This window comes from Mustela erminea, chromosome 8, assembly GCF_009829155.1.
Source record: "Mustela erminea isolate mMusErm1 chromosome 8, mMusErm1.Pri, whole genome shotgun sequence".
In the NCBI taxonomy this organism is placed as follows: Eukaryota; Metazoa; Chordata; class Mammalia; order Carnivora; family Mustelidae; genus Mustela; species Mustela erminea.
In genome coordinates, this window is record NC_045621.1 from 70287494 (window position 1) to 70307631 (window position 20138).

The 20138-nt window shown below is 38.8% G+C and overlaps 1 protein-coding gene across 4 annotated transcripts in view; it reads right to left on the bottom strand.

Moving 5' to 3' along the window:
- The window catches only part of ATF2 (activating transcription factor 2), a 91283-nt gene extending 73028 nt beyond the window's left edge, over window positions 1-18255 (bottom strand). For 3 of the 4 annotated variants that reach the window (XR_004288788.1, XM_032356006.1, XM_032356004.1), the window contains exons 1-3: window positions 18095-18255; window positions 3094-3236; window positions 2029-2127 (exon numbers count right to left, since the gene is read on the bottom strand). The gene's annotated coding sequence lies outside the window, so the exon portion shown is untranslated. The remainder of the gene's footprint in view (window positions 1-2028; window positions 2128-3093; window positions 3237-18094) is intronic. The other variant, XM_032356005.1, reaches the window with a different exon arrangement.
- Between the last annotated feature and the right edge of the window lie 1883 nt (window positions 18256-20138).

Consider the following 20138-nt stretch of genomic DNA (forward strand, 5'->3'; position numbering starts at 1 on the left):
CTGGGTGGCTCAGTGGGTTAAAGCCTCTGCCTTCAGCTCAGGTCATGATCCCAGGGTCCTGGGATCGAGCCCCACATCGGGCTCTCTGCTCAGCGGGGAGCCTGCTTCCTCCTCTCTCTCTGCCTACTTGTGATCTCTGTCAAATAAATAAATAAAATCTTTAAAAAAAAAAAAAAAAAAGTTGACCACTTAACTGACTGAGCCACCCAGGTGCCCCTGGAATTACATTTTATGGAAATCAATTCTAACCAAATGAGGATTTGAACATTTAAGTTGGTCAAGTAGCTCAAAAATTATTTAACATATATATATTATATATATATCAGTGTGCAAGAAAAAGTTTGCCTTACTTTCCTCCTTAAAGTTTCCTGCTTAAAAATTACCTTTTCAAGGGGCACCTGGGTGGCTCAGTGGATTAAAGCCTCTGCCTTCGGCTCAGGTCATGATCCCAGAGTCCTGGGATCAAGCCCCGAATCAGGCTCTCTGCTCAGCAGGGAGCCTGCTTCCTTCTCTCTCTCTGTCTGCTTCTCTGCCTACTTGTGATCTCCCTCTGTCAAATAAATAAATCTTAAAAAAATTACTTTAAAAAAAATTATTTTTCAAATACATTATACATATATATTTATTTTCTAAATTTTGCGCAAATTAGCTGTACATTTACACATGGTTTCTCTTTTGATCTGAACCTTCAGATTCAGATGTAACAGCACAGGCCAATCAATCTGCTTGTATATCTTGATATATCTGACAAAGTCTATCACTAGATTACCATGTTTTGAAAGATTTTGTATGCCAGATCACATTTAATTTACCAAAATTTTCCTTCCATTTTTAGAAGCTAAATCCCCAAACTATAAATGGCTTCCATTTTTAGAAGCTATATCCCCAAACTATAAATGGCTTAGAACGAGAAACCACTGCATTTTATAACTTTAACATCACCACACTGTGAAGATTTTCAATAAAGGTGTACTTGAGAACTGTATAACTTCCTATTAATATTTCTGATCAGTGTGAATAATCATGGAACTAAATTTTGTTGATTTAACTCAATACAAAAGCAAATAAATGTTGATATTTCAGTTACCATGTACAGCCTTCAAATGGGCAATACTTTTTATCCAAAATATTTTTAGACTACAGAAAATACTTTGGAGCGTTAGGCTGGCTCAGTAGGTAGAGCACGTGACTCTAGATCTTGGGGTCCTGAGTTTAAGCCCCATATTGGGCACTTAAAAAAAAGAAAGAAAGGATATACTTCAACGAGTAATCCTTTTTTTTTTTTTTTTTAAGATTTTATTTATTTATTTGACAGACAGAGATCACAAGTAGGCAGAGAGGCAGGCAGAGAGAGAGAGGAGGAAGCAGGCTCCCTGCTGAGCAGAACCTGATTCGGGGCTTGATCCCAGGACTCTGGGATCATGACCTGAGCCTAAGACAGAGGCTTTAACCCACTGAGCCACACAGGTGCCCCTCAAGGAGTAATTCTTGTTACTATCATGTATAAAATCCTAGAAGAATTGGGACCTTCATATGGGGATCCCTTTGCTATAGAGAATTCCCTAGTCAGGTTAAGTTTAGAAGGCTCTGAATTAAAATTAAACAATTTGGGACACCTGGGTAGCTCAGTCAGTTAAGTGTCTGCCTTCAGCTCAGATCACAATTCCAAGCTCCTAGGATCGAGTCCCTCATCAGGCTCCTCCCTTAGTAGGGAGCCTGCTTTTCCCTCTGTCTGCCTTTCTCCCTACTATGCTAACAAATACATAAAATCTTTCAAAAAAAAATTAAACAATTTAATGTTAAGTCTTTGTGTGCTTTTCTTTGTGGATATGCACTGTACCTCCAAAAGAACATTTCCAAATTTACTAAACCTCCAATTTTTTTTTTTCCTACTAAACACTATCAATATGGTAGGACACTAGCACCCTGAGGATACAATCTGGAAGCACCTGCTGAATTCAGTAATATTTGAGAGACAACTGGAAAATTAAAAAAATTTAAAAAACATTTTTGCATTTTGCATCTTACCTTTCTACCTGGTGGGCCATGAGCTTTATTGACCGCTGCCAGGAATCGCTTAGCTCTAATCAAGTAAGCAGTGCTTCTCAAGCTTCCATCTGAGTATCCCTAGGACAAAGGAGAGGCAGAAAAAAGACTGAACACCTTACTCTGTGAGATCTGAGGAAATAGGCTCATGCAGTTGAACTCTGACACAAAAATGTTTAAGTATTTACTTTAAAATGTATGTCAAGTTTGTCTTTCATGCCATTATTTTCTGATATAAAAATTAAGGTTCCCTCTAAAAGTTTCAACGCTCCAGGAAGATGTTTATCCTGTGGTCACCTGTAACTCCTAGCAAAATGCTACCTAGAGTTGTAACAGCTTCAAAGATGGAAGTAGAGCAATGGAATCTTGGTGAAAGGAGAAAAATGAAACTTTTTAATGGGGGTGCAGGGGGTAGTCATACATAATAGGTGAAATGGCAGTGCTGAATCTGATCATCAAAATTCTGAGTGGACATGATAACATTTGTTTTCTTTTCTTCCACTTTTTATTTAGAGATAAAAATTTCTTCTTGTGTCAGGGCTGTAGCATACCATCCAGGGGACCCAGTTCATATGCTTTTCATTTGTTAACAGCTTGATTTTTTAATACCTCTATCAGCTGGACTGGGTTCAGCTATGAGTGACAGAAAACTCAAAACAATGGCTTAAATGATTCAGAAGTTAATTTCTCTCACATAAAAGCACAGGTAATCCCAAATCATGATCATTAGGCTCCTTCTATTTTGTTGTTTTCCCATCCTCAATATGTGGTGTCCCCTTCATGGTTTAAAATAAGTGCTTAAGGTCTAACCATAACATCTGCTGATCAGATAGCAGGAAAGAGAATGAGATGAGCAACAGCCTGCTATTTCCAACAACTCACAGGAAACTTTTATTTACATTCCATACACCAGAATATAACAGCTATACCAGGCTGAGAAATAAATTCTTAATTTTGTCATGTGCTTAGTTAAAAATTGGAGCATCTATAATAAAGAAAAAGAAGGAAATGAATACCAGTCAACATTTCTGTCATTATACACCTCACCTGAAAATGTAAGATGGTTGGATACCTTGTAGAAATGTCTTAGCAGTCCACTGAAGGGAGCTTTCAAAAGCAGAAAGTCCTGCCAGTGGCCAAGGAGCAAGACCAGTGTTCATAAAGAACTTCTCTAAATATAAAAGGCCAATCTGTAGGTGACAAAGAAAAGAGAGAGAAATCTGAAGACCAGAATAACAATGCAAGAGCAAAGAAACAACCTAAGTAAGTTGTAGTTTGAGAGGATAAATTCACATATGCAGTCCACAAAACTCAAACGATTAACACAGGACCATTATGTAAGTAATGGAGTGCCCAAGCGGGTCTGGGTAAAAACCTGGCAGAAAACCAAGTTACCAATTCCATTAGAAAAAGGCAGTCATCCTGGAACAAGATTAAAAGGGAAAGCAGACTCTCCTCTACCATTATTTAAGGACTGAACTCTCATTATTAGGCTGTGTATGAACTTTGGAGATGTCCCTATTGCAGACTACTGAAAAGAAGGAATGCACTTTACCTTGAATAAGGCTGCTGAAACAGTCTTTATGTTTAAAACTCTGATGAGAATACTAGAAGCTGGAAAACTCTCATTTCAAAGCTGGCATCAAAATTCTGTTTTACAGACTGTTCCTTTAAGGGAAAGGGACCTGAAGGGGATATTTAGCTATACAAATGTAAAATAAGGACTATAAATGGAGCAGCAGTTCAAAGGACAAATGTCTCTGTGTAAAGGTTCATATTTTCTAGGCAGAGATAAATTTCTGTGATTGTTTTTCAGGGAAATGTGTATTTTTAAGTAGGGCTTCAGATTTTCCTACAGAGTGTAGTGTTCTTATTTTAGCAGTTGCTCACAAAAGACCAGGAACTAACACCCTAGAAAACAGCAAGATGGACTTCTGGTTTTCACTTCAAGAGAAAGGCAAGAAGATTAAGCTAGCAAGCTATACCTGGCCTGGCCTATACAGCTTATGTTTTATGCATGCAGTGTTAAGATTAATGACTCTGAAACACATTAAACAGTACTTTTTTTTGGTAACTTGAAACACAAAGATGTAAAGACCTCTCTTTTACCACTGTAACCCTACCCTAGTTACTGTATATGTTTTTCTTATACAGGTGTATCTTATTTTATTGAGCTTCACTTTACTATGCCTCACAGACAGTTCATTTTTTATAAACTGAAGGTTTTTGGCAATCTTCACTGCATGGAACAATTCTATTGGTGCCATTTTTTTCCAGCAGCATTTGCTCACTTCATGCCTTTGTGTCTCCTTTTGGTAATTCTTGCACATTTCAAGCTTCTTCACTCTTACTATATTTGTTATGGTGACTTGTGATCAGTGATCTTTGATGTTACTATTACAATTGCTTCAGGGTGCCAGGGACTATACCCACATAAGACAGCAAACTTAACTGGTAAGTGTTCTGTAAATTCTAACTGTTCCACTTACCAGCTCCTCCATCTCTCTCCCTCTCTTTCTGCTTCCCTGTGTTGTCTTGAGACACAAGAGTATTGAAACTAGACCAATTAATGACCCTACAATGGCCTCTAAATGTTCAAGGGAAAGGAAGAGGGGCACGTCTCTCACATTAAACCAAAAACTGGAAATGATTATGTTTAGTGAGGAAGGCATGTTGAAAGCCGAGACAGGCCAAAATCTAGGCCTCTTGGACCAAACAGGTAGCCAAGCTGTGAATGCAAAGGTAAACTTCTTGATGGAAATCAAAAGTGCTATTTTAGCGAACATGCAAAAGATAAATGAAACAGCCTTACAACTGAAACTTTTAGTGGTCTGAATAGATCAAACTAGCTACAACATTCCTTTGAACTAAAACCTAATCCAGACTAAGGCCCTAACTCTCCTTAATTTTAAGAAGGCTGAGAGGAGGAGGAAACTGCAGAAGAAAAGTTGGAAGCTGGCAGAGTTGGTTCATGAGGTATAAGTAAAGAAGCTACCTTCAGAACCACCTTCAGAACATAAAAGTGTAAGTAAGATAAGGGGGCATCTGGCTAGCTCCATCAGTAGAGCATGCAACTCTTGATCTTGGGGTCTTGAGCTCGAGTCCCATACTGGGTGTAGAGATTACTTAAAAAAATTTTTTTTAAAAAGTAGAAGGTGGGGGGACGCCTGGGTGGCTTAGTTGGTTGGACGACTGCCTTCGGCTCAGGTCATGATCCCGGGGTCCCCAGATCGAGTCCCGCATTGGGCTCCCAGCTCCACGGGGAGTCCGCTTCTCTCTCTGACCTTTTCCTCACTCATGCTCTCTCTCACTGACTCTCTCTCAAATAAGTAAATAAAATCTTAAAAAAAAAAAAATTTTAAAAAAAGTAGAAGGTGGGGATGCCTGGGTGACTCAGTAGGTTAAAGCCTCTGCCTTCGGCTCAGGCTGTGAGCCCCACATCAGGTTCTCTGCTCAGCTGGGAGGCTGCTTCCCCCTCTCTCTCTCTGCCTGCCTCTCCGTCTACTTGTGATCTCTGCCAAATAAATAAAATCTTAAAAAATAAATAAATAAATAAATAAATAAATAAATAAATAAATAAATAAATAGAAGGTGGGGATGCCTGGGTAGCTCAGCTGGTTAAAGTGTCTGCCTTGGCTCAGGTCCTGATCCCAGGGTCCTGGGATTAGAGTCCTGCATCAGGCTCCTTGCTCAGCAGAGAGCCTGTTTCTCCCTCTGCCTGCTGCTCCTGCTGCTTGTTTTCTCCCTCCCTCCCGCTCTCTCTCTCTCTGAAAAATAAATAAATAAAATCTTTAAAAAGTAGAAGGTGAAGGAGCAAGTGCTAATACAGAAACTGCAGGGGCGCCTGGGTGGCTCAGTCAGTTAAGCGGCTGCTTTTGGCTCGGGTCATGATCCCAGGGTCCTGGGATCAAACCTCACATCAGGCTCCCTGCTCAGCAGGGAGTCTGCTTCTCCCTCTCCCTGCCGCTCTACCTACCTGTGCTCTTTATCTCTCTGTTGAATAAATAATAATTTTTAAAAATCTTTAAAAAAAATACAGAAACTGCAACAAGTTATGTAGAATATCTAGCTAAGATCATTAGTGAAGGGGGCTACACTAAACAAAAGATTTTTAATGTAGATGAAACAGCCTTAGATTGGAAGAAAATGCCATCCAGGGCTTTTATAGCTAGAAAAAAGTTCATGTCTGGTTTCAAAGCTTCAAAGAACAGGCTCTCTTGTTGGGGGCTAATACAGCTGGTAACTTTAAGTTGCAGCCAATGCTCCTGATCATTCTGAAAATCTTAGGGCCCTTAACAATTACACTCAATCTACTCTGCCTGTGCTCTATAAATGGAACAAATTCTGGATGACAGCACATGTTTTCAACATAGTTTACTGAATATTTTAAGCCCTCTGTTGAGAACTGCTGCTCCAAAAAAAAGATTCCTTTCAAAATGTTACTGTTCCTTGACAATGCACCTGACACGCAAAACGCTTAAGAGATGTGTAACAAGATTAATGTTTTCTTGCCTGCTAAACATATCTGTTCTGCTGCACATGAATCAAGGAGTAATTCTTTCGAGTCTTATTTAAGAAATACATTTTTTATAAAAATGTAGCTACTAGAGATAGTGATTCTTCTGATGGATCTAGACAAAGAAAATTGAAAATCTTCTAGAAAAGACCGACCATTCTAGATTCCATTAACAGCATTTGTGATTCATGGGAAGCGGTCAAAATATCAACATTAACAGAGGAGTTTGGAAGAAGCTGACTCCAACTCTCATGATGATTTTGAGGGGTTCAAGACTTCAGGGAAGGAATTAACTACACATGTGGTGGAAACAGCAAGAGAACTAGAAGTGAGCCTAAAGATGTGACTGAACTGTTTTAATCTCATGATAAAACTTGAACAAATGAGGAGCTGCTCTTTATGCATGAGCAAAGAAAGTGATTTTCTTGAGATGGAATCTACTCCTGGTAAAGACGTTATGAAGATTATTGAAATGATGACAAAGAATTTGGAGTATTACATAAAATTAGTTGAAAAAGCAGTGACTGGGTTTGAGAGGACTAACTCCAACTTTGAAAGTTCCTCCGTGGGTAAACTTCATTGATGTTTTACTTAAAGAAATGGCCATAGGGGCGCCTGGGTGGCTCAGTGGGTTAAAGCCTCTGCCTTCCGCTCGGGTCATGATCTCAGGGTCCTGGGATCGAGCCCCGCATCGGGCTCTCTGCTCAGCAGGGAGCCTGCCTCCCCGCCTCTCTCTGCCTGCCTCTCTGCCTACTTGTGATTTCTGTCAAATAAATAAATAAAACTTAAAAAAAAAAAAAAAAAAAAGAAATGGCTATAGCCACCCCACCTTCAGCAACCACCACCCCTCATCAGTGAACAGCCACCATGGGCAAAACCCTACACCAGCTAAAAGATTACAACTGGCTGAAAGCTCAGATGATCGTTGGCTTTTCTTTTAGCAAAAAAGTATTTTTAAATTAAGGCATGTAAATTAAAAAAAAAATAATACTAGCACACACTTAATAGACTACAGCATAGTGAAAACAAAAATTTTATATGCACTAGGAAACCAAAAAATCTATCTGACTTGCTTTACTGTGGTCGTCTGGAACCTAACCCACCATATCTCGGGTATGCCTATATTTGGATATAATTAACCTATGGTTAAGGGGAATGGGCTCTGCTGAAGGAGGCAAACACTGCTAATGGTAAATATTCTGGGAAGCAGATATTGTGTCAAAAAACAAGGTTCAAAAAGTAGATATTCATGTGAGAAAGGAACGAAGTCTCTCTTGACACGGACTCAGAAGACTCTCTGGGCTTCTGGCCTTGTGGGAGGATAGGGTCTAGGCAGGAAGAGGATAGTCTTTTCAAGGTAGTATTCAAACAGGTTTATGTAATACTGAAGGTACACTAATGCATTCCAAGGGACACCTGAGAAGGATAAATTGTAAGAAAATTTCCTATCTGTATTTCCCTATGTTTTCCTTCCTAAAAATAATCTACTTTCCCTAAATCCTCATCCTTCCACAGTTCAAAAGAAACTCCCACTCCCATCCATACCAAATTTCATTACCATGCATTGCCCCAGGTTGTAAAACCTCCACAGAAAAATCCCCACAGGGGATTATTTAAAAAGTGTCTTAAAGCCTACCTTAATTCAGGCACCATTAAACCTCAGGTTTGTGTCTTTGCCTGTCTTATATTTCTGCTAAAGCACTGTTCTTAAGAATGGCATTTTGCCCTGTGTTTAGGAATGTTCTGAATTCATATATATTGTTTAGCATGACGACAGGAAAATAAAAACTTTTCATTTAATGACTGCTTCTTCCATTCTCAAAATATTGTTCAAAAATACACTGTCCCAAGAGAGCTCCATGAAAAGAAATCAATAAACTTAAAATCTAAGTTCAATTTATTACATTTATTGCAGAGAGGTATGAAAAGGTATCAATACTTTAAAACATTAAAATCCACTGGATTCAAATAAAATTATGTTGAGAAGTGGAAGTTAAATAGATGGTCAATAAGAGGAATCATGAAAATTTCCAACTTTTAAAGATTAATTCTAGTGTTTTTTAAAAACTTAAAAACTTTTTTTTAATGTTTTTTCAAATCGCTACTGACATTAGGTACTTACAAAAAATAGTGTCAGTATCTAGAAAAGCCAGAAATTGTGCTTTCTTTCAACTTTTTAAACCTAAGATGAAAACTTTTAAGATTTAACTTAGAAATGTGCAAGGGCACAAAGTTTATCAAATTTCTTTTCAGGAGCACATGAATCTAATAGGTAGAATGGTCCCACAAAGTAGTCCACACCCAAATCCCAGGAAACGATGAATAGTTATATTACATTACAAAATGGACTCTGAAAACGCAAAAAGATAACAACTCCTAAAACAGGAAGATTATTCTGGGTTATTCAGGTGGCCCAATCCAGGAGCCCTTAAGAACAGAAAACTTTCTCTGTCTGAATTCTGAGAGATTTAGTAGTAGCATAAGTCACAAAAACTTGTCTTGCCATCATCACTGGAGGGGACAGGACTGAAAGCCTTTCAGCTTTTTTTTTTTTTAAGATTCTATTTATTTGACAGAAAGATGGGGAGCACCAGTAGGCAGAGCAGCAGGCAGAGGGAGAAGCAGGCTCCCCACTGAGCAGGGAGCCTGATGAGGTACTCGGTCCCGGGAGCCTGGGATCAGTACCTGAGCCACCTGAGCCCAACACTGATGCTTAACCCACTGAGCAACCCAGGACTCCCAGCTTTTCAGCTTCTAAGAGCAAATACCAACTCTGGTTTTCAGTCCACAAGGAAGGAGTCTGCATTTAGCCAAGAATCTGAATGAACCTGGAAGTGGATTTTCCCTCCAGACACTCTAGCATGAATACAGCTCAGCCAACTAATTAATTTTGGATTTGTAAGACCCTAAGCAGAAGACCCAGCTGAGCCCACCTGGACTTCTGACCTACAAAAACTGTGAGATAAATCTGTGTTGTTTTAAGATGCAAAATATGTGGTAATTTGTGATGCAGGAAGAGGAAATTAAAAGAGTGAGTAAAAATGTTAATAAGTAAGGCACCCAGGAGGGTAGGCTTGTGTCACAAGGCTTCAGGGGCAGCAATAACTTATATACACACATAACTCTGCGTTTTAATTTTCTTCCTCTATCTTGGTCAAGAGCCACAAAATGCAAAAAGCGATCCTAGAGCAATCCTGGGTCCTGCGAACATCACTATGGTCATAATAACAAAACTTGGAACCTAAGAGTTTGAAAACCTGTTAACTATGAGCTAGTAGGACTTTACTCCCTTTCAAGGTTAAGGTAACTCTGACTTTCTATATTAGAAAAATTTTAAATGGTATGAGTTCACTATGATCCTCAACAGTAAGAAATAATACACCACTTTCAGTGTTGTCGAAAAGAATAAAGGATGGGGCAACTGGGTGGTGAAGTCGTTAAGTGTCTGCTTCAGGTCAGGTCATGATCCCAGCATCCTGGGACTGAGCCCCACATAAGGCTACCCGCTCAGCAGGCAGCCTGCTTCTCCCTCTCCACTCCCCCTGCTTGTTGTGTTCCCTCTCTCGCTGTGTCTGTCTCTGTCAAATAAATATCTTAAAAAAAAAAAAAGATAATATATGCAAAATACATAGTATAGCGCATGATGCTTACATGGTATCTATTAAGTTTATTACACATTCTGTATTTTACTTTGACATTAAATGTAAATTTTCCTAATGCTTAATCAATCCTAATTACTACCTTCTTTAAAGCCCCAAACTGAGAACTACATGTTTAGTTTCACTTTTGAACAAAAGGCTTTAAGTCTTTAACCCATGAATTTGATGTTATCCCATAAGGTTATTTGATATATAACATTTAGTTCTATGTAAGGAAATCAAACACCTCAGAAGTGTGAAAAACAGAAGCCCAGCTTTAATGAGAAAAGCAGCTTTTAATTTTGCCCCACTTGCAGCAGACATGACAGATGTTCTTCACACATATCCCTAATTCCCAAGAGTATATAAGCGTTTTGACGAAATTCCTCAAAGTTGATGGCACACATAAGGAACACCTCAGACTTTTCCCAATATTGTATTCATGAAAGTATAAATATGTCAATATTGAGACCAACCCAATATATCAAAATATCCGTTAATAAAAATATCAGTCTTTAAGTTAAACTTCATTTTTAAAGTGAGTCTTAATTATTCCCAGACCTCTAATCCCTAGGTGATATAAGGTAAGCAAGTTCTAGTCTTATAGCCTAAAATCACAACAAAACATTAGAAATACACAAGTACAAGGGCACATGGGTGGCTCAGTTGGTTAGGTGTCTGATTCTTGGTTTCAGCTCAGGTCATGATTTCATGGGTAGTGGGATCCGCACTGTGTCGGATTCTGCGCTCAGCAGGGAGTCTGCTTGAGGATTCTCTCTTCCCCACCCCCCCCTGCCCTCCCCTACCAAACATACACTCTCTCCCTCTCTAAAAATAAATAAATCTAGGGATACCTGAATGGCTTAGTTGGTTAAGTCTGCATTAAGCTCAGGTCACAATCCCAGGAGGGTTCTGGGATGGAGTCCTGCATCAGGGTCCTTGCTCAGCAGTGAACCTGCTTCTCCCTCTGCCTATCACTCCCCCTGCTTGTGCACATGCTCCCTCTCTCTCTGACAAATAAAACCTTAAAAGAAGGAAATAATCTAAAAAAATCCCCACACAAATAAAAAGACCTTACAGATTAATGGTTATGAATATGAACAGTGCTGATCCAAGTTTTTACTAACATCCTTTTAGATTTGATAATCACATCTGTTATACAAAATACTGCCCACAGTATTATTTTTCTAAAGGTATATGTAAAAAAAAATGTACTTACCTATTATTATTTTTATTATAATTATATTCTTGTATCTTTATTATTGTATGCTTACTAAAAACTTTTATAAAGGTAAAAAGAAAATAGAAATTCACAGCTCACCAAGAATTACAGTAAGTCCTAGTTATCACTACTATTAAGAGGATATTAAGTGCTTGCTTCAGCAGCACATATACTAAAAAAGTGTATTGATACTAATTTCTCATTATGAAGAGAGCACAAATAAGATAGGGTATAGATTATGTATAATTCCTACTTCAACACCAGTAAACTCGTCTCTCACTCTTCCTCTCAAAGAATATCAAAATTAAGTGAGATATTACTAAAGGAATAACCCTCAATCCAACATCGTGTCGATGATTAAAACCTTCCTTACAAATGATAAAAAGACACAAGTTACTCTCAACACTGTGACTGAGAACAGTTACATTAGTTGAATAATCAGTAAAGAATTAAAAAAAAAATTAGAAGAAGACATATAGACGGCCGACAGACATGTGAAAAGATGCTCATCATCACTTACCAGGCAAATGCTAATCAAAACTACAACAAGGTACCACCTCACACCCATTTTAGAAGGGCTAAAATCAACAACACAAGAAATAACGGGTGTTGGCAAGAATGTGGAGAAAAAGAACACCTGTGCATTGCTCGTGGGAATGCAAACTGGTACAGCCACTGTGGAAACCAGTATGCAGGTTCCTCAAAAAGCTAACAGAACTACGTTACGATCCAGCAATTGCACTACTGGGTATTTACCTAAAGAATACAAGAACACTAATTCAAAGAGATGCGTGCATCCTTATGTTTATAGTGGCATTATTTAAAGCGGAAGCATCCCAAGTGTCCACTGGCAAATAAATGGATAAAGATTATGTGATACACACACACACACACACACACACACACACACAGGAATATTACTCAGCCATAAAAAACAATGAAATCCTGCCATTTGCAATGACATGGATGGAACTACAGAGTATTATGCTAAGTGAAAGAAGTCAGAGAAAGATGAATACCATATGATTTACCTGTGTGTGGAATTTAAGAAACAAAACAAGGGGGGAAAAATGAGAGAGACAAACCAAGAAACAGACTCTTAATTACAGAAAAATGACAGTTACCAGAGAACAGGTGAGGAGTGGAGGGGATAGACTAAACAGGTGATGGGGATTAAGGAATGCACTTGTAGTGATGAGTGCAGGGTTATAGATGGAAGTTCTGAATAGTGTATATTGTGCACCTGAAACTAATACTAGGTTAACTAACTAGAATTAAAATAAAAACTTAGATTAAAAAAAAAAGAACATTAGAAATGTATTTTATTTAATCATCTCTTCCACTACGAAGAGGGAGGAATGAAAGGTTTCACTGAAATGTTTCTAGTGGAATAGAAAAAAAATAGATTTTATGGAAATCATACTGTCACAATGTTATCTCAAAATACGAGCATGCTATACTACAGAAGTTTAATATAAGTTTAATATAAGAAAAGTCTGACTTGGGGACAAAGGGAACAAAAAATAGGAGACACTCTCTCACATGCATTTATGAAAATTCTAACACAGTAAGTTGCACCACAAAATGTAAGTTCCTATAGAAAACTCAACTTTATGGCCAAAGCTACTAAAGAGATGATTAATGTCCTACCTTCAAGCTACATCACATATACCTGGCGGGGCTTTGGTAGATGATTATTATTTCTGAATGTACTTTAACAATAATTACCACACCATATACTAAGTATTCATTAGTTAACTGAATACTAAGTATTCATTAACACTGCTTTAAGCATTTATATACACTAATTCTTTTTTTTTTTTAAGATTTTTATTTATTTATTTGACAGATAGAGGTCACAAGTAGGCAGAGAGGCAGGCAGAGAGAGAAGGGGAAGCAGGCTCCCTGCTGAGCGGAGAGCCCGATGCGGGGCTCGATCCCAGGACCCTGGAATCATGACCTGAGCCAAAGGCAGAGGCTTTAACCCACTGAGCCACCCAGGCGCCCCAATATATACACTAATTCTTTGAACAAAGCTATGAATTAAGTATTACCTTTAAAATTAAAGAAATTGAAGCAAAGAGAAGATGATACAGATATTAAGATGATACAGATAATAAGTGGCAGACCCATGACAGTTTGGCTCCTAATAAGTACCCTAAAACATTGATTATATGCATACTATGCACCAGAAGACAACACTTAAGGAAACAACTCAATCAGGCTATAACATACACATTCTTTATTTCAAGGATTACTTATTTGGAAATAAATGCCATTATGAATTTCAATAACTCATAAACCTACAGATTAAAAAGTAGCTCTTATATCAAAGTAAACTAGCATAAAACACCCAACATGCAAACCATGTAAAACTACATCAAATTTAAGGATTACTGTTACTACACTGTCAAGTTCATTATGTCAAGTAATCTATATGAGAAATACTGAAATGAAGAAAATATAAAATATACATTATCTGTCCCAGCACACAGATCACTGGTAAGCAAGTAACTTGAGACTGATACGGGCTACTAAACAAAACTGCTAAATAATGCAACTCATTCCCACTAATAATTCCTAATTATGCAATCCTACTTTATTAATCAGCACAATTCCGAAGTTGGTAAAATTATGATAAAGTTGGTGTACTCAGATTCTCCTGACAGTGTAGACTTGCTCTATCAACTCTTTGGAGAGGAAAAAATCTGGCAGTATAGAAACATTTATATCCTTTGACCTGGAGCGCCTGCGCGGCTCAGTCAGTTAAGGTCATTATCCTGGAGTCCTGGGATCAAGCCCCTCATTGGGCTCCTTCCTCAGGTGAGAGCCTGCTTCTCCTGCCTGCTGCTCCCCCTGCTTGTACTCTCTCACTCTCGTTCTGTCTCAAATACATAAATAAAATCTTTAAGAAAAAAAAATTTTTTTAAATATATATCCTTTGACCTAGTTATTTCACTTGAGATTAGTATCCTACAGAAACAATTCAAAGTAAGTAAAAAGACGCATAGGGATGCTCAATTCAATGCTAAAAGAGAAACTGAAAACAATCATTTTTCCATTGGGCATTTAAAATAGAGAAAATTTTAATGGTCAACTGGTAAACTATCATGTAACCATTACATATCACGAAGGTTAGGCAATATGGGGAAACGCTAAAGCTCTAAAAATAAAACAATGTTAACTAATGATAAAATTCTGTCAAAGCTATAATATATATACAGAAATCAGAAGGCAACAAAAATAACGGAAATTATTTATCAGTAGGGCAAACTTGTGGTTGATTTCTAGTAACACTATTTTAAGCATTCAAATAAAAAGAAACACACTAGCCCCCCCTGCCCAAGAATTAGAAAAAAACAAAGCTATAAAATTGGAACAACTATGAAGCTGGAATGACAAAAGTTTAGGTTCAGGTAAGCAAACTAAAGAACATCTAGGGAATTTGTAAATTAAGGTAGTAGTATAGATAAAAATATACACTACTAGCCAAAGAACGAAAATACACTTGGTATTTTGCCAACTGGCTTTTTGCCAATTGTAATCATTCCCACCCTGTTTTCCCTACTTATCTTGTTGAGAATCTCTGTAGTAATAAGCTACTACTACTGTTGGGGGTGTTTCTATTCCTTGGGTATTAAGACAGAAAAAAAATGAGAATCACTATCTTTGTTAAGATAGACAATGCAGACATGGGTGAATAGCCTTGCCCCAAAAGCACTCTATTTACATTCCTTCTTGTTAAAAAAAAAGTTTCTTAACACTCTACTACCACTGCCAAAATGCCAAGAAGGGAAAAAAATAAAAGCATCACTTAAACATACTTAAAAATGTAAATGAATATACATTTCAAGATTGTTAAAATGAAAATAGTATATAGAATATACGGGTATCTATAATTATATAATACATGACAAGTTTATAGTAATATATGTAAAATAATTCCAATTATTGTTGGCCAGAGAGTTCCACAAACTTCTTTAAATTTTTATGCAATTATATTTCACTCTTTCCTTTTAATCTTGAGCTCAAGAAACAGGAAAAACGTAAAATGTTTTGTGGGTTTTTCCCTGGACATAAATAGTGAATACTAACATTAATACCTCTTCATTAAGAATTTCATTAAGAAAACATGCAGTATTTTAGGTAAGACCCTTAGTCTCAAGGAACAGATGGGAGTTAAAGGATAAACACAGAAATACTAAGTTAAATTACTGACTATAACAATGCAGATTTATTATTTTCTTATAGTACATTTTAATTACTGTGAGTAGTCTAGCAAGTACTAATGTATTTATTTTTTATAAAGATCAGTTTACTATCCAATTCTTGTTATTCAATGGTTTTTTTTTTTAAGATTTAATTAATTTATTTAACAGATAGAGATCACAAGTAGGCAGAGAGGCAGGCAGAGAGAGAGAGGAGGAAGCAGGCTCCCTGCTGAGCAGACAGCCTGATGTGGGGCTCCATCCCAGGACCCTGAGATCATGACCCAAGCTGAAAGCAGAAGCTTTAACCCACTGAGCCACCCAGATGCCCTTATTCAATGGGCTTTTGAAAAGAGATTTTTTTATCTGCTCAAGATGACACAGATACGATCTACTCATTTGATCTAACATGATCTAAGAATTTACCAGCAGAGAACATCTAAATCACTAAAACTCAACTTTTTCAAAACACAAATATTTAGGTAGGAAAAATGCAGATTACTTCTTGAGACTTAATGCTAGTTATTGCAGACATCTGATGTATAGCATAACATCTTTAAAAATGATATCGGAAGCTTTCAAATCCTGAATACCAAGAAAAAGCATTCCTCCAAATTATTTGTTACAGAGCTAACACAGTAACCTTAATGTTTACAGTTAATTTAGTTTAAATATATGAAACAAATACTCCAAGTAAAGTAAATACAGGAATTTCTGTATTACATGTTTAACAGATTATGGTAAAGTACCCAAAGATGAAATAAAGTTATTTTTTAAAAATTTCCAGGAAATGCAATCAGATCTACAGAAGGCATGTGAACCTTAAACACAGAGTTCCTGAAAGCTCATTCTCAACAAATACAAACACCTATATTCTAAATTGCCATATATTTCAAATAATTAAAAATTTAACAGCAGTAATCCTCTCAAAACAAGATAAAACAGGTTTTAGGAAAGCAACATACGAACCACCATAAATTTTTAAGATTCTTATAAATTACAAAGACTAGGATTTTTGTTATTCAATTATGATGACCAAAGATTCAAGAACATCCTTAACTCTTCTTTATCTGCAGAAGGGCATCTGTTTTTTAAAACACACTTTATAAAGATGTTCCTGCAGTTCTGAAAAGTGACAACTGGATTCCTCAAGTCAGTGTAACAAATTTAATTAAAAGATGTAACTGCTACTCTATTTGTCTTTCAGGTCACTTAACTCTGCAGCGCTGACTTTTAAACAAGCTTATCACCTTCATAGTTTTGGTACAACAGACCAAGGTTACATGGCTATTTAAAAATTACACATAGTAAGGCAGTGGTTTCTTCACAAAGGACCAAAAGTGCACTCAGAGGAATAGTTTTTGTTTTGGTTTCCAAGTATGCACATTGTTGTTAGTCTCCATAATTTAAAATGCCTAAGAAATTATAACTTTCATATAATATAGGTATCAGTCAATAAGGTGAAGGTCCACGAGGTGTAATCCCTTTTATTCCATTATAGTCACAGGAGTTTTGCTCTTGGCTTCAACCAGTTTTAAACTCCCCATTGAGCAAAGGCAATTTTACACTACCTAAGGACACAAAAATAGTCCCCAGCTCCTCCGCCTTCTCCCTCTTCCTGCGAGCTAACACAGAAAATACACACAACACACACATACACACTATCTCTCGGCCCTAGTCCCCAGGGCATCAATAAAAAGCATAGGTTATTTCCCTACAGACGCTCTGCAGTCCATTCAGGGAGGTTAAAAAAAAAAAAATGGGGGAAAATACCAGAATCAATCTGCACCCACACCTCAGCCCCGCCCCACCGGGAAAAAAGTGGGGGGTGGCGGGAGTGTGAGGGGGCAGAAAGGACAGAAAAGGCCAAGACTTTCAGCTCACAGGCTCTCCACACCATTTGTTCCATCATGTTCCATCACAGGCAGAGACCCTGACCCTATTTTCTGCTGCGCCTCCCGATCCTCCTCCCGTCCACCATCACCTATACAGTCCCCAACCACTGAGTCTTGGGTGGGGAGACCAGAGCCGGCCCTCTTCCTGCTAATCCAAGGACTGAAGGGGGTCTCCCAGCGCCCTTCCCGGATCCGAGGTGGGGCCCAGAGACCTCTGAACTAACCAGAGAAGGGGAAGATAAATCGGGGGGAGGGGTCTAAGAGGAGCCGTTATTCCTTTTTCCTCTTCGTTAGGAAAGCGCGCGATCGGGGAGGGGCCGGAACAACGAATGCCAGTTACCTAACGGTCCCGCCCGGCCCGTCGGGCTCCCGAAGCCGACGCCGCGCGAGCCGCTGAGGTGGCAGTACAGCCTCAGTCGCCCCGAGGGCTAGGCACTGAGGCAGGAGCGCCCGAGGTGATGGGAAGCTGGGGGTGGGGACTACGGTGAGCGACGTCGCCATGTTAGTGCCTTCTTTCTCTATATCCCTACAGTCTCCAGTCCTACGGCTTCCTCCCCAACACTACTCACCTTTCCAGGACACTAGTTCACGCTTCTCTCGGTCGCCAAGGAAGCCCGAGCTCAGCCGTGTTTACAAACTACCCCGGGAGGAAAGGGCTGAACCGCACTTTAAAGGCCACGGGCTCCCACAGGCTTCCGTCCTCTCTCGCGAGATCAGACTGACAACCCCCCCCCACCCCCTTCTCCCCGCCCCACTCCCGGCATCCCCCCTTTCTTCTCGCGCCCCTCCCCTCCACGCACACGCCCCTTCTTGCCTTCTTTCCGACGGAGCTCCTCCGGGTCAGGTGATTCCGTCAGCCTTAACGGGGAGGGGGCGGTACCTCAGAAGGGCGGGGAAGGAGGGGGCGGGAACCAAAGAACACTAAGTAGCTGACGATTGGACAAAGGGCCCGGAGGGCGGGAAATAGTTCTGGAAGGGGGCGGGACCGCAGAGCCAGGAGAGAGGCGTCGCCGTAACCCCCGCGGAAGCCTGTGATTGGCAGGGCCTGGAGACTGGCGGGGGTGTGGGACGCTGTAACAGGTGGATGTTGGGGTTGCGGGAAGCGTTTGATGCGGTGTTAAGTAAAGTGAACTCTGGAAAAGCTTGCGAGTGGCGGGAGGAGGAGCGCAATGAGTCTTCCGACCTTGTTGCTGTCACTTCCTGGACCAGGGTAGTCAAGAGAACAAAACGTTAGACCGGCGCGCGCCTAAACCCACTTTACTGGTACTCTGAACCCTGAGATCGGGGGTTTTCGTTAAGCTGAGGTTTGGAAGAGGTGGAATTTGCAGCAAAGTACCCACAAGGCCTCTACGCGCTTAAAGCAGGAAAGCAAGATTAGTCAACTTTGAAAGGAAAAGGAAAAGCCTTTGGTTTGGATGACATTTGTTCGAATTTAACTAAGCTATAACTGAAACTGATTCTTTCGTCTCCTGAACGCCTTGTACAGTGTAGGATATTAGCATATAATTATGTTCTAAGTAACTTACCAAAAGAAATGCAGTGCCCTCCACTATGTAACCGTAAGTTAAAACAGTGCGAGTTGTTTATAAAAGAAAATCTTCCATAATAAGGTGTTTTCTATTTTACCAATTTTCTTTTACTTAGTAGTTACAGATTTTAAATATATTAACTTTAATAGAGACAATTTCAAACTTTTAAAGTATCAGCAACTCCTTATTAACATTTACAAAGGACCAAAGGACACCAAATTAGAATATGGAATAGAGATGGCTATCTTCCCATACTACTACTCTACTGCTCACTAGATTGCTAAAATGACAAATGTCTGTCAAGCTTTGAAAGTAGCTGTTTAAAAAAGGATGGAAGGAAGAAGGAAGACCATTTGATTAACAGGAGGGACAAGAGAGACCATATATACTCTTCTACAATAGACACAGATATACTCCTGAAAACACAGAAGAATAGTGCTGAAAATATTTTTTACTTATTTTTAAAAGATTTTATTTATTTATTTGACAGAGATCATAAGTAGGCAGAGAGGCAGGCAGAGAGAGAGAGAGAGAGAAGAGGAAGCAGGCTCCCCGCCAAGCAGAGAGACTCGAGCCCAGGACCCTGAGATCATGACCTGAGCCAAAGGCAGAGGCTTAACCCACTGAGCCACCCAGGTGCCCTGAAAAATACTTCTTTTTAAAGTTGCTCTATGATTCTCTGTATAACTTCAATATTGCAGTGTTAAGTGTGGGGGATATTGATTGTTCAGTAAATATGCACAATGAAAAGCATGATCAGGGGCTCCTGCAAAAATTTAACTTTTTTTTTTTTTAAAAAGCCAGTTATTTACATGCATTGTTTTTTTCACCTATTATGTAACTATAAATTGTGAATAAAGTTTTTGTATTAATATAAAATGCACTCTCAAACATCCAAATCAAAGTGAAACTGAAATTATTGGAAGATTGTGGGTGTTGTATTTGAAAATTAATAAATGTGCAGTTCAATAATGGTATCTGGCATAAAAGTGAAATTCTGATGGCACTGAACCTTTTAGCAGGTTTATGGCCTGTGTACATATATGTGAGCCAACTCACACTTTTAAAACTAATTTCATTATTC